This window comes from Hippoglossus stenolepis, chromosome 20 (assembly GCF_022539355.2).
Source record: "Hippoglossus stenolepis isolate QCI-W04-F060 chromosome 20, HSTE1.2, whole genome shotgun sequence".
Lineage (NCBI taxonomy): Eukaryota > Metazoa > Chordata > Actinopteri > Pleuronectiformes > Pleuronectidae > Hippoglossus > Hippoglossus stenolepis.
In genome coordinates this window covers 1,833,179-1,846,512 of record NC_061502.1, presented here as the reverse complement: position 1 = coordinate 1,846,512, position 13,334 = coordinate 1,833,179, and the positions used below count along the sequence as shown (strand labels likewise).

Sequence of the window (13,334 nt, the reverse complement as noted above, 5' to 3'; positions counted from 1 at the left end):
CACATCCCCTCTGCACTATTGCCATGCTTTGTGATTTAAAGCCTCAAAGAGCTTTAAAGATTCATGCTTTGATTGATGAATTTGGACCCAGACATAATAAGCCTTCTGAATTTTTTCTGTATTCATCCCACTCGCAGAATCAATCTCTCTATTTAAACATTTAGAGCATCTGTTCTTCTCAAACACGTCTTCAAATTTTAATTGGGATTTTATTAGCCTATTTAATGCCGCTTGTCATTAAATCTTTATCCAAATAGAATTCATCTTGGTGGGATTTTTTTTTTGTCCACACCTGGTGACACGGAGTTGAGCTGTTACCTCAGTGTGACAGTGCCCAGCTGCTCCATTCACAGATTCACAGGCCACTGCACATCCACAGGCCGAGTGTGTGGAGGTCATACTTCTAGTCTTGTGTCTTTGTTTGTTATCAGTGTGAAAACCCTAATGAGCAAAGTGTAATTTTTAACAGCTGGGGCTGTCACTTATTGTTTGAAACACTAACTACAGTTTTAACATGGAAGATTTAACCTGTAACCATCAAAATTCAGTGTATAAACACAACCGGCCTTATCAGGGCACAAGGCTACTGATGTTCTCTTTGCAAAAGCAAAAAGGAGAAACCTAGCAAGCTGTACTGAACAGAAATAATCATAATATCACCCCCCTGTCTGGACTAAATATCGAGTTCCTGAGATGTTTCATAGAGGAAAAGCCAGGGAATCACCAAAGTCCCCTCTGCCTAAGTTCTTCTCTCGTCTTGTCCACACTACTGAGGACAGTTTTTGAACAGATATTTTCCCCTTCATTTTACTAAATATTTCCATGCAGGGGTGGCTGTGGCTCAGCAGTCGTCCTCTAACCAGAAGGATGAATGGCAAAAAGTAAAGGTTCTAACAAGCACGCCGGGCCGCCAGAGAAGAACACTGTGGTCCGATATTGAGCGAGGCAGATGCCTGTGAATGCAGATGATGTAGTGCACTACTGCTAAACTTACCATCCAACTCCGACTGGGATTGACCAAATGTAGAGGGACCGATATGTAGCCACCACTGCTGTTGTTTCTTGCAAAATCCGTTTATAAAAAAGCAGCAGTGGGCAGTCACTAAGTGAGCCGTGACATCATTTCCCAAACGCTCCATTGTGCAAAATAGATACAGAGAATCTTGAGTTTCTATAAAACTGCACTTTGGAAGGTATGTCTCCATTAAAGAGACTTAAAACACTGTTTGTGTTTTTCTGAGCATGTAATGGAAATTTACTTAATAAGTAAATGTAAGTTCATTCTTACAGCAGACATTTCAATCTAGGGTACAGCTCAAACTTTATGGTGCACCCACTGTCTAGCATGTGAGCCCATTGTCTATTCATGTCTTGCAGAAGTTGATACTGATATCACCTTATCATTTTACCTTTTGCTCTACTCTGGTTTAACTGTGTGTTTCTCCTTTGTTTGAAGAACTCAGCTGACTGACACAACACTACATGATATTATTTCCTCTCCAACACATTTAGGATGCAGCCTATCAGTCACACCTTATCAGACGATATTTTACAGACACAGAACAATACATTCACACACCCCCTCTGTGTGTTTTGGTGTCAGGAGGTAACCCACACAGAGACACTTAAATATGAGAACAGACACTTCACATTTCATCTCACTTGCAACCGCTACCTTGCCTGTGTGATCCAAATGACAAATACATTTACAAAGACAACTTGTCTCAGAACCTTGTTTGTTGACCAAAATTTCCACCACAAGCAGGACCACCAGTTCCTGCTCCATCCCATCAATCGCTCCTCTCACCTGATCCTCATCTCTGACTGTCAACTGCTCACCTGCAGTGGTACGTAAGCACCTCTGCCAGATCTTTGTCTTCCCCTGTGCTTCAGCTAAACCCTACAAGTCTTGCTTTTTGATAACTTAATACCTGCCCATTTCTCTACTAACCCTGCCTGCCCACCTGCGCTCCACGATCACCTACTTAGCTGCTCTGCAACATCAAGCTCAGCCAGTGCTCCCCTGGATTTCCCCACTCCGGACTCTCTTCCCCTCTGCATTCCCTCGTTCCCTTTCATTGCTTATTACCCGTAGCGGACATTCCATGCCTGGCCTAAGTTATCACTGATTTCATTCACAATTCAATGGTTTGTCTTTTTGTAACTAATAACTAATAATAACTATAAAAGCAGTCAGAAGACCCCAACAATCCACTTAAATTGCACACACTTATAGATATCAGCTCCTAAATATGCATGATTCTTTTAATCAAGATCCATGAATTATTCCCTATGAAATTTCACAAAACCAACACAAATCAGACAATGTTAAAGAGCTTGAAAAAAATCTTCGACCCAACCCTCCTTCTGGATCAGTGAGGAAGGGTTGAAACTGTAAACTGGTTCTTGGCCCATGTCCCATTCTTCCAAGTTCATTGTCAGCAGGATTAGGCAACAACTGGATTTCCACATCGATAGGGACAGAAACATAACCTACTTGGTAATAATTAACAACTAACTTGAATCAGCATCATTTTACAGTATGATAGAGTGTGATTTAATTTTAAAATGTTATCCACATTGAACAATATTGGTTTTAATAGCAAAGGGTAATAAGATGTATACTTTATGTTCACAGATGTCCATAGAGTTGTCCGACTCAGGCAGGCCTAGTCAGAGGTCACAGTTTTCCTCAATGATCGCCATGTTTTAACAACACATTGTGTTCATCTCAGCTTCCTCACCTCTCCTGGCATTGTCATGCAGAGTGATCATTATGAAGGCAGGTAGATTACCCAGAATCCCACTGTGTTACCATATGTTTCACCCATTTTTTGTCAGAGGCTCACATTGAGGAGCCGTCTGCTGCTAACTATCTGAGATCATAGGCAAAAGTCCTGCCAATAGAAGTCGATTAGTGGAGGGAAGGAGACGGATGATTGCTGAGCTTTGTTTTGTCAGAAACACAGATTGTGCATAAGGTGTAGAAAACGGTTCGGACAGTTCTATGTCTTACCCACTTTCACCCACTTCCCAGTCAGATTACTCCCTCCTTTCTGGTTGGCATCAAAGTAATCATTAACATTACTGAAACAAATCTTGGCTAAAATCTCAGACCCTGACAGAACATCCCCGCAGAGTTTACAGTGCACTTACTCTCTGAAGTTCCAATCAGCTTCTACCAATCTGAAAAATGGACTTGACAACAGATGCTTGTGTTTCTCTTGGAAATTAAATGCCTGAACAACAGCCAGAAATGTCTTTTTTCACCTTTGAACAGTACCTACGTTGCCAAGTACTCTTTGACATTGGTCCAGATGTCCAAGTCTATCAAACGGTGTTCAAGGACTGCCATGACCACTGACAAAGCCGGCCAAGAAAGCACTACTACAGATTTTCTAACGTGCCCTTCAGTGTTGATGCCCTCTTTTTTTCCCTCTTGCTTGAATGAACAGGACATGTCATTGTCAGAAAGACGGGTGATGATCTTCACATCCTACGACTGTTTCAAATCATCCGTCTGTGCTTTGATGTAAAACTAATAAGCCAGCAGCAGCCTGTTTATCATAAAGAGCGGATATATTTTTTATGCATGTGCGGCAGGGACACAAGCTGAGCCGATCAAAGATGAAATCAAATTAAATATTGTGGCTTGTTTATTGTATTGCTGCTTGTCTAATATTTCTCCATCCACATGTAAAGAGATTAAACAAGTCAGTTCAAGTCATCTTGACCCTGATTGTGATTAAGAACAAACCTCCACAGTCTGTATCCTGAGTTTGTCAGGACCTCCATCTTGCCCTGAAAGCACAGAGGAAAGATGATCGATTATGTTATGCAGCAGACCTTTGTCTTTCTAGCTCCTAGAAATAAAGATAGGCAATCATCCATCAGACCAGTGCCAGCGACTGCTTCCCAGGGCCCGAATATATGATTACATTGCTTTGACTCCATTTATCTGCATACCTCCTATTCAGCAGTGTGGATTGGAGTGTGCGACTCTACTCTAAAAACACAGCAGCCCAGAATATTCCTCACAAGCTGTCCCAAATCCTCTTATTGCTATCAATCCTGCTTTCGCTCATTCCACTTCATTGTCTCTTTATTTCAGCACTTTCCTGCATGGGGAAGCTTGATTGATTTGGCTCTCGAGGGTGGGAGACAGCAAAAGTTGGGGGGCTAGGCAAAGTGTTTGGAAGCGTCGCATAAACTCTGACACAGACAAATGGCTCGGGCTGGATCGGATGAATCATTTGACTTTTGGAACAGCTTCCTCTCAGACGAGTGGCCTCGTCATGCCTTTTCTCCCGTGTTATAATATGAGGACAAGAACATCTGTTCTCCCCTGGCCCGGAGCAGCGAGCTGGAACCAACAATGAGTAAACCCACTGGCAGATTTGGAAATTACAGAAAGTTAAGTGGGCATTAATCACATATTTAAAAACATTAAATGAACTGTATTATATATTTTTATTACATTTTGAAAAGGTTATTTCTTCCCCACTATTGATCAGATCTATATACATTTCCTAATTTTGTGTTATTTAGGCTCCAGTGATACGTGTCGTTCCAACAGAATGAAATAGTCCATCTTAAACTCTGCAGAGTGCTCTTACTTACACCTAAATTGTACACCTCAATCAAATCAATCAAATTTTATTTGTATAGCCCATATTCACAAATCACAATTTGTCTCATAGGGCTTTAACATGGTGTGACATCCTCTGTCCTTAACCCTCAACAAGAGTAAGGAAAAACTACTAAAGAATCTTTTTAACAGGGTAAAAAGAACGTATAAACCTCAGAGAGAGCCACATGTGAGGGATCCTTGTTTGCACCTTGTTTCTCATGTAATAGGCTACATGTAGAAATTAAAATGTAAAGATAGTCTCAGATAGACAGATCACCCAAGTTCATAGTAATTATCTGTGCCATAGGACAGGCCTCCCTTTTCTCTGCAGGGCCCCAGGGCTGAGCTAGGAAGCTATTTATATAACAAGTGGAGGAAGGATGCAAGTGGAGTTGGCTGTCCTTTCTAGGTAGCACAGTGGTCGAGAGAAGACACAATAAGGGTTAGGCTAGATCAGCTAATGTGCAGCCTATATGTTCACCTCACACATGGTGTATTAAGAATTGCAATTGTTATTATTTTACAAACGAGTCAAATTACACAATAATTTGTTCTGAAGAAAATCACAGCTGCAAGATAAATAAATAAATACAAATGTATTCAGTTCTCCAGCTCCATCATGTTTTATATCTAGTCTAGTCTATCTATATCTATCGAGTCTTTATTAAGACGAAAGAGTGAAAACACATGAAGTAAATATGTTTCATGCAAGGTGGCTGTTATACTAAAGAGTAAGGCTATGAGGACAGAACTGGAAGAAGGATTTTCAACAGTTGTCAGCATCACAACTTCTCACTGCAGATATTTCACTCCCTCATCCTTCAGTAAGATCAACTCAACTCAGGTTTATTTGTATAGCACGTTTAAAACAACAGGAGTTGAGGAAATGTTTTACAATCATGGCAAAGGAAAGATAAGATCTACAATGATAGAAACCAAATCTGTAGAAAAGAAAAACAGTAAAAGACAGGACATAAGTCAGACAGATAAGTAAATAAAATAATGATAGGCTTTAATAGACTCATAACACAGACTCTGTAAATGTCTTGCCTTTCCCTTTGTTATCATGTTAGAGCAGTCACACTGCTCACTTGAGCCACACACAACCGGTGCATGAGCCACGCAGCTCTAGAGAGTCACAGTTACACATTTTCTCTGTGTACCTGCGCACCTATCTGTCTATTTATGTTACAAAAACATAACTATCTACAACACTTCCTGTTCCTATTTCAAAGAACTTGTTTCTGTTGACTGAATCCATGCTATAACAAGGTTTTTATTGTGAAATATTTAAGGAGACAGAAGAGGCACAGCTTCATACAGTAGAGTTCTGGTATTTAGTACATAGGCTACTTTTATTCAAGAAAATACAGTAGTCATACCAGAAATACAGATACACTCCCTGTGTGAGCAACAGACCAGTGAGATGCAGCAGATCAGCGACCTATATCTACAATGTGCAGCATATGTGTGGCTCGGGTGTAAAGGATATGCATGGAAGTCATGGAAGTCCAATCAGTACTGTCAGACTACAATCTCTGTCCAGCTAAATGTTTCAGCTCTGTATCAAAAATAATCTCTTTCCATACTAACACACCTGAAAACACATTTCACATGACCATATATGTACACTAAGCAAGTGTGTGGTGTGCCACAGTAAACAGGGAGGAGATTGTGTACTCTGCAGTTGGTTGTTAAATTGCAGAAAACACTATGAATGAGGAAAACTTAAGAGGATATTCTTTCATCCCAATAAACATGTGACCATTAACAGACAACAGATTACTGCAATGGCTGGGAATCAAACACAGGTCCATTGCTTGGAAAGCAGCTATGCTCAGCACTATACCACCATCGCAAAAACCTCTTCAAAATGTGTCTGTTACACGAGAAGGATGTGGAAAATGGTGAATGAGGAGGAATAAAGAATCCAGAGAGAGGAAGACGATGATACACCAGGGAGAGAAGAAAACAGTACTGACAGTTTAGCTCAAAATTCTGTAACACATAAAAGTAAGAGTGATGAATGTTTGTATGTCTCTAGATAAAGTCTGAGCAAAAATAGTGACAACTTTTTACGACAAAGGACATTGCAATAGAGCAAACACATTGTTCTTGAGTGTGTCTTTGAAACATTGGACTTATTGCACTCACAATGCATGACTAGCTGTATTGTGTTGGCTGCAGTGCAGTTTATAAACTCTCAAAGTACCATGTACATTAAAAGCAACCTAGCGTTGTTGGCAGGACTCAAACCTGCACAGGGTTAGAGCAGCGCAGCTCGAGTTGGCTGCCTGAACTAGCTCAAAGGCGTTGCTCCATTAATGTGGAGTTCTAATAATATTTTAAATGACATAATCTGTTTTAGGGTTTGTTGTCAGTTTTTTTTTTGTGCAAATTAAATTGTATATAATTTTCAATTGAATTAGCTGAATCACAGACCCTGCAGGCCTTGCTCCATTTCTTGCAGCCAAATTGTAAGGATTATCTGGCGATGGTGGTATAGTGGTAAGCATAGCTGCCTTCCAAGCAGTTGACCTGGATTCGATTCCATGCCTGTGTAGAAATGTGTTGCCCAACACCTTCACGCAATTTTTATAATCTCTGGTTATAAAATTATAACTCTGGTTGCTAGATTATCTTGAGAGAAATAACGAAAAACTTTTGTTAGGTTGTTGTGGCCACAACAACTTGCCTAAACCTGTTTTTTCTATTATTTTCCAAACAATGTAGCGACCAGAAATTGAACCCAAGAGTGGAAATTAGCAAAGTTTGCACCCAACTACTTCTTTTCGGAATTTCCCAATGTGGAATGAGTTCTCCGAGCAGTGTCTGCGCCACTGCTGAAGAATCCTGTTTAGATGTGGGGAAAGCTTCTACTTGCATAGCATACATGTCAACAAGAACAAGACAGTATTTATTTATTCATCTAACTTACTTAATTCAATTTAATCTTTATCAAATTCCTCTATAAATGATCAAACTGTTTGTTTGGTGGTGGATTGTTTACTTTGTGGAATCTGGATTTCTTTACCTATTTTCATTTGTAATTCAATTACGCGACTCAGATAAAACGTTTTTATTGAGTTTTGTTTAGAGTGTTGTTTTTGTACACCCAATACATCTATATCTATATTCCTCCCGTTTGACACACTGACTACAGTCATGTGTCAATTCAAACTAATGAAGAAACATACATAAGTTAAACAAAATCATCCATGTGACCCACATCATAAGTCTGTCAGCCACCAAACAAATTGTTATCCACCAAACAGTTTACTCCTTAAACTAATTAAATTAAATCTGTATTCTTAAAAAAAAATTATTTAATTGCGATTGACCCTTGTTTATAGCTCCTATAACCTACATTAAGTTAATCATTAAAATCTTTAATACGCTCTCCTCATTTGCAGACTGCATACAGTTTGCATGATAACACAGCATCTATCAGCACACAGATGAAAGTGTGAAGTGAAATAGGTTCATGAATCTCCTATTCAGTCAACTCGGCCAAAATCATTTGCCACCCCCATGCAAACCTGCTATTAGTGTTGATCTTGACACTCTTGTCACTAGCGTATTTGCATTCTTCAGTCAATGCACAATAGTGTGATGGGAGTGGTTTAGCCTCTATTGTATCACACAGTCGTAAACCCACTTGGTTATCTCAGTTGCTGCATCCTTTGATGCTGAAACTTATCACCAAACAACTATCACTTCTGCATAATCAGCTGTTTTATCTTTTAAATCTAATCTAAACTAGGAGAAAAAAAACTTTTTTCTCTTTAGTTAAGAAAAAACTGCTACGCAATCATGTGGCTATCCCTACCGATGTAGGGAAGAGAGTCGCATAGTTAAAAACATTGCATCTCTAAATAGTGATGTCTATCATCTAAGGCAATACTGTCCCATATCTGAGCCACCTGGTTGTTAAAAGGTGGGAGGTATTTTGCTCAAGCAAAATCATCCTATCAGCATATTGGCACCAGTAAAGTCATATATCACAGCGTCACATATCACACATCAAATATCACAGCTCTCTCAGCAGTTGTCGAAACTCTAAAACATTATTTGAAGCTCTGCTTCCTTTGTTTTTCCTTACAGGAAAAAAAATAGTGTGTTAACAGACAATCTTTACATATTCCATACGAGGATTCAGATATTCTTTTCTAGTTGGGTCTTATCCCTTGATCAGACCCAAAACATATTTGTGCCCGGTCCACAAACATGACGGTACCTGTTTCAACTCAGGAATATCATTAATGTTTACACCAAAACTAAAAATATTAATACTTTTTATCAAAAGATTTACAACATTCAGGAATGAGTTCAACATTCCTAATTTCATTTATCACTATGGAAAATCGTTTGCGATTAACCTTTAACCCTCTTTTAAAATATCTTTTTGGTATTAAATGTCTTTTCCCCTCCAGTAGTATTATAATCAAAAGTTGATATTTTAACAAATCTTTTAGCCAATGAGTCTATCAAAACTACTAAGACAACACAGTGTTTACTATCTCAATACAACCAACTTACTTTATCCTTTCTTTAATTCACATCCTCTATAACCTTCTTTAAACTTAGTTTGCTCTTACTTAATGGTTCGCTTCTCTGAGTAAATAACATCTATGTTCACATTTGTCTGAAGTCTCTCTGCCTCTGCCTTTCGCAAAAGGGTGTTACTTCCAGAGAGTAGAAAAGAGTCTAGACCTCCCATTGATATGCTAGTGTCAAATCCCCCTTTCTCTATCAAACAAATGCAGATGTTATTTGGACTCCAGTTACCTCTAATGCCCTGTGGTGTTTAAAATTGAACATACCACTCAATGAACACATCAAATCTTTACCCATAAGATTTATCAGGCAGTGTGGTAACAACAAAAATGAATCTTAAAAAATCCCTTTCAACCACATCATGAAAAATAGCAATTATACAGTGCATCTCTCTATCACTGTTGTACCTGTTGCTCCAATCATTATGAGATATCCAACATTCATTTTAGGAGTAATATCACACTCTTCACATCTATTAACTGATTCCGGTTCCTGAATCTACAAATATATGTGATGTCTCTACCACTCACTGTGATTTGTGTGTTCGGGCATTAGTTTATACACATTATTGTGAAAATATTTAGCATAAAGTACAGTAGGCCTCTCTCTACTGATCTTCTGATCAAGCTCACAATGGTCAATAGCAATCTTAATCATCTGTTCTATGTCTAACATTAATTCACATGGTGTGTGTGTAACCGTGTTCTTACTTTAGTGACGTGCTTGAAACTCTCTCTCTCCATCTCAGTGTCCGCACCAGATGAATTCCTTCACTGTCCCCAGCTCACCGCTAATCAATCGCACTGTGTGCGCTGCTTTCAGGGCATTCTCTTGCCCACCTCTTGGTGGAGCTGAGTCCAGATCAGAATCTAGTCGGAGACACTGAGACTGGAGATTATTTCAGTTCCTGCATATTCACTTCAGTTAAACAACATCCATACACTCTTCAATCCAGCACAAATATCCCTACTTTCATTTTCCCTTTTTCTTTGTCCTCTCTACTTCGTTCTTATTCTTTCTCTCTTTTCACACGCAGTTTAGTTTCAAATTACCAAAGATAATTTAAACTCAAACTTCCCATGCTCGGAAAAGACACAGTCATCCTCTCTATTTTTAAACCTATTTTCTCAAATAGGTTGTCTCAGCAATTGTGAACCCGACTCTCATTTTATAAATTTAAACTCTGGTTTGTTCAGCAGAATACGAAATTTGGAAAATAAAGTTCTGCTTATGTGGGAAAAGAACTTAAAAGTCTCTTAATTTAATTTTTTAACCAAATCGTTTCTATCTCTTAAAAAATTTATTTTAAGATTTGTTATGAGGTTTTTTTATTTTTCCTTTTACCATTAGCCTTTAAAACCCAATTATACCCCAAATATATTTAAACATATACTCACCTTTTTCTCCAGTTTGAGGATTCTCACACTCCTCTCTTTTTCTTTTCTCCTCTGCTTTCTCAGCTGAAATCCTCAGCTTAAATATTTTATTAGTTTCATCAAATTCTACATGTTTCTTCTTTCACAGTCACACATATCCATCAACAAAATTTGTTAAGTTTTAGCTTATTAGCGTTTTAGTGTTAGTAACCTTAAACCTTCAACCAACACCAAAATGCTTTTAACCTTCAACCAACCTCCAAAAAATGCTTTTGTAAGGAACAATAAAAAACATCTCCAATATAATGTTGTCAATTGTAATTACCTCTTGTAATTCCTGATCACTTGGCAAATTTCTCCATTATTGTTCCTACGTTTTTGATTCCTTAATACATTTTAAATACTCTGCCTGATATAATGCCTTAGAGAAATCTCATATTCACACTTCTCTTTAGCACCTCGCATGCAGGTATAAAATGTACTGGAATTATCAGATTTTCAACAGATTGCTGTACTGAGACGATCCGGACCTGGCCTTGGTCCTTCCGTCCCAGCTACACCTCTATTGCAAAATAATAATAATATTACTATATATTAATAATAACTACTAGTCATGAGCCCGACATCAGAGCCCAATCTTATTTATAATATTTTTGACCTTTTCCTAAAGATCGAAACGAAGCTTCATGGATCCTACACCGATTTCCAAAACCTAGCCATGCAGACACGTCTGTCCCTCAATACAATGAATGAGTGAATCTCTTTTTCCTGGATCTTTTCCTAAAGATCATAACATTGGACCTTTTCCTAAAGGTCATAACATCTGTGGATCTTTTCCTAATAGATCATAACATTGGACCTTTTCCTAAAGATCATAACATTTTAATTTTACTTACCCGAGAGACAATGCTTGTTTTCCAAACCAGGTCCGTTGGATCACCTCAGTGAGTGCACTCCTGGCTCTCAAGCATTCGGCCCTCATTTTGTTGAGGTATGAGTCCCAGACTTTCCTCAGCGTTGAGATCCAGAGTGTCTGCTCACACGAGTGACCCTGCCAACAACGCAAAATTGTGGTGGCAGTTTCTGTTTAATAATGATACTCTATTGTATAATAATACACACATAACATTGTCTCTCGGAAAGTTCAACTAAAACACCTGCAGGTGGGCTCACCCCACACAGCCACCTAGTGTGACGTGTATAGAATGAGCACAGAGCACAGGAGAATCACTTCACTTATACAATCAGAAGCCCCTCCCCGCGAGGAGCCAAAAGGTATTCTTCAGTCTCTTGATGTCTGACCAGGTTGGGCAGAGTTCCTGTCTCAGATCTCCGTCCCAGACCCCTGGTGTGCCTTTCTGGTGTGAGACGATCTGTCTCCGAGATCCCCTATCTAGATTTACAACATCAAAAGACCCCAATCCTGTATACAATGCAGAGTTCCCCTCACCCATCTCTATCAGACACACTAAGTAACCCCTGCAGTGAAGCATTTGCTAAGACACACATGTGGGGGCCATAAACACTTATAGTCCCCTCTGCAACTTTTGTAAGTCACAGAAACACATTTGTTATCTACTTCTTCTAAATACATATCTGTTCTTCTATTAAACATTACACAAATGCAAAATCTGCCATTACACTGTACATTTCACATTACCATCTCGTACCTGCGCTGTGTTGCAGCTGTATTATCTCGTATCCATTGAAGGGCGGCTTGGTTTCTAAACACTGGAAGATACATGGACATGAAAAGCAGCCTGCCGTTGTTGGCAGGATTTGAACCTGCGCGATGGAACCCCACTTCTAGTCCATCACCTTAACCACTCGGCCACAACAACTTAAAGAATGTTGTTTTTTCAAGATAATGTAGCAACCAGAGATTGAGATCGTAAATCCAAGTGTTGGGCATAAGATTACTGCAATGGCTGGGAATCGAACCAAGGTCAAGGATTAGGGTTAGGGGTTAGGGGCAATGGAGCAAATAACTGAGGCTTTGAAACAACAAGCTTCACATTTCAACTTCCCATCTCGTATCGGCTAAGGTGTTGCAGCTGTATTATCTCGTATTCATTGAAGGGCGGCTTGGTTTCTAAACACTGGAAGATACATGGACATGAAAAGCAGTATGCCATTGTTGGCAGGATTTGAATGCGGAAATATTGCCTTAAACAACTTAAGATCTTTTTTCAAAGTTTTCAGATAATGTGCACCAGTTGAGATCATACAAGTGTGATATGTCTGGATGAAAGGCAATGCTGAACAGCTACTTACCCCACAAAGCCTACAACCTGGACGAAAAATGAGAGAATCCTGTTGAACAGAATCAAAGAGGAAGAAAAGAGTTAGTTTAACTCAAAGTTCTGAAACACATAAAACTGAAAGTTGAATGTGTACACATCTCTTCATGAACTTGAGTGCAAGCAGTGAGAATTTGCTATGACAAAGTATAGTGCAATAGATCAAATCCTTGGGTGTAAATGAGTCTCTGAAACAACAGACCTAATATTTCACCTTACCATCTCATACCTGCTAAGGTGTTGCAGCTGTATTATCTCGTATCCATTGAAGGGCGGCTTGGTTTCTAAACACTGGAAGATACATGGACATGAAAAGCAGCCTGCCGTTGTTGTCAGGATTTGAACCTGCGCGGGGAAACCCCAATGGATTTCTAGTCCATCGCCTTAACCACTCGGCCACAACAACTTAAAGAATGTTGTTTTTTCAAATGTTTTCAAGATAATGTAGCAACCAGAGATTGAGATCATAAA

The 13,334-nt window shown here is 39.1% G+C and overlaps 2 non-coding genes across 2 annotated transcripts; both read right to left on the bottom strand.

Annotated features, from left to right (window-relative positions):
• Positions 1 to 12,327: 12,327 nt before the first annotated feature.
• Positions 12,328 to 12,404, bottom strand: trnas-aga. Its single transcript is given in 2 exon segments — positions 12,328 to 12,361; positions 12,368 to 12,404. It is a non-coding gene; the product is annotated as a tRNA-Ser (tRNA).
• Positions 12,405 to 13,187: 783 nt separating this feature from the next.
• trnas-aga lies at positions 13,188 to 13,269 on the bottom strand. The gene has a single exon. It is a non-coding gene; the product is annotated as a tRNA-Ser (tRNA).
• Between the last annotated feature and the right edge of the window lie 65 nt (positions 13,270 to 13,334).